The sequence below is a fragment of the Aplysia californica genome, unplaced genomic scaffold, assembly GCF_000002075.1.
Source record: "Aplysia californica isolate F4 #8 unplaced genomic scaffold, AplCal3.0 scaffold00367, whole genome shotgun sequence".
NCBI lineage: Eukaryota > Metazoa > Mollusca > Gastropoda > Aplysiida > Aplysiidae > Aplysia > Aplysia californica.
Window position 1 is genome coordinate 170394 of NW_004797637.1, and position 2142 is coordinate 172535.

The 2142-nt window shown below is 38.7% G+C and overlaps 1 long non-coding RNA gene across 1 annotated transcript in view; it reads right to left on the minus strand.

Moving 5' to 3' along the window:
- Nucleotides 1-2142, minus strand: part of LOC101860266 — a 16400-nt gene that overhangs the window by 3970 nt on the left and 10288 nt on the right. The window contains exons 2-3 of the long non-coding RNA XR_001185024.2: nt 1853-1944; nt 810-880 (exon numbers count right to left, since the gene is read on the minus strand). This is a non-coding gene — a long non-coding RNA (uncharacterized LOC101860266). The remainder of the gene's footprint in view (nt 1-809; nt 881-1852; nt 1945-2142) is intronic.

The following is a 2142-nucleotide window of genomic DNA, read 5'->3' on the forward strand; positions in this document are numbered from 1 at the left end:
TAAAAAATAAATAAATAAGGTAAAATAATAACAATTGCCCCATACTTAGACGAGCGCCTGATTTCATCATAGGTTTTTGGCAAGAGTTTGGTTTTTGAGATGGGGTACTGAGATCTCAGTAGGAGAGGATGTGAGTCTTAATATCTTTTTTGCAAACGAGGAGGTTGCCAAGATTCGGGGGGAAGACGAAGTGCAAAAAGAAGGAAATTTTTTTATTGTTCCGAAATATCTTCATGTTGGTTATGCATTTTATCAGGGTAACTGTTCGTGATGAGGTGTGGCGAATGTTTTTTTCTGTTTGGATCTACGGGGTTTGAAGGTTAGAAGGTTTAAGTGATTGTACTTGCTTTGCTTTTGGCAAAAAAGATGTATCTTTAATGAAAGTCGAGATATTTACGATTGAAGGAGAGAGGGGTGGCCTGGTTTCAGAGGTAAAATTAGCGAGAAAATGGCGCCAAAGTTTGGTGACGTCCAAGGCAGTATTGTCCTGAAAAACTGTAAATTTAAACTTCTTGTGCCTTTGGTCAACGATTTCCAGCAAATTCCACTTAGAAATGTGTTTTTAAAAGGACATAAAAGGTGTTGAGACAAAAAAAGTAAATTAAAGAAAAATGTAGTAAATGGCGAACATACTGTTTCTTTGATTGTATCATTTTGACGAGCGCCTGACGTGTGTTAGTATTAGTACATGTATTCGTATTAGTATTAGTATTTGTGTTAATGTTAGTGGAAATGGTAATATTAGTATGAACATTGGTATTATGATTGTATGATGAAGAATATGACGATGATAATGATGATAGTATTACTTTGAACATCTGCCCCATGTGCTCCAGCAGTTTCCAAAGACTCTACTCTTGTCTCCTATCCTGGCTTCCTCCTGTTAACGAAAATTGAGATATGGTCATGTGTGTGTGTGTGTGTGTGTGTGTGTGTGTGTGTGTGTGTGTGTGTGTGTGTGCGCGCGCGCGCGCGTGTGTGTGTGTGCCTGTCTATGTGTGTGTGTGTGAGTGTGCACGCGCGCGCGCGCGCAAGCAAGCAAGCAAACACGCGCAAGCGTGTCTGCTTCTCTGAGTACGTGTACGTATACTCCTCTGTGAGCTCGTGGGTTTACTCCTTCTTTCCTATTAGACATCTATCGTTATTATCACTCCTCTTTCCGTTCTTAGTATGCTACACTCTCAAGTAACATCTGTAAATAACCTTTGGCTCTTATGTGACCTATTTGCGTTGCAAGTGCCGTAAAACTCGAACTAATACTAAGAACGGTTTTGTGACTTCGTATGTGTATGCGTATGAACTAGGGGCTAGTGCTTATTTATCACGTTTTGCTGTGTGTGCTTTCTGAGAGTTACGGGTCTTTCTTCTGCTATAATGGATTCTTTGTGCGTGGTTGGCGGGTGCTCTGGCGTGGTTTGCTCCTTCTTTCCAATCAAACATCTATTGTCGTTATATTTCCTCCTTTTATCGTTTTTTAAAACTCTCTATTAATACCTCTAATTTTAGGCATCTATATTACGGTCTAATTGTGTTGCAAGTGTAGCAAAACTCTAACTAAATACTACTAATATTGTTGTACTGTTCTAGGGGTGAGTGATCATGGATTGATTAAGGCGAAGATAAAACATGCAAGTACTTACCGCCAAGACGAAGATAAAACATACATGTACTTTTATACCGACAAGATGAAGATAAAACATACATACATGTACTTACCGACAAGGCGAAGATAAAACATACATGTACTTACCGACAAGACGACGACAAAAAAAAAATGTACTTACCGACAAGACGACGATAAAACATACATGTACTTACCGACAAGACGACGATAAAACATACATGTACTTACCGACAAGGCGACGAAAACCAGCCCGAGAGCCAGAACAAGCAGCAATGTTTTGGAAGCAAAAATCATCTTGAAAAGAGACCCAACGACTTGTCCTTCAAACAGAAGAAATACAGGTTTAAGTAAAGTGCAAGCCCCTCCTCCCAGACACATGAATGCATACATGCATAAAATATTCGGCATTGTGGTGAAAACAGGCGCTCGTCCAAATAAAAAAATCGAAGAAACCAACATATTCCCATCCATTGAAAAATTTTAATTGATTTTTTTTAAAAATAGTTATTATTTTTTTG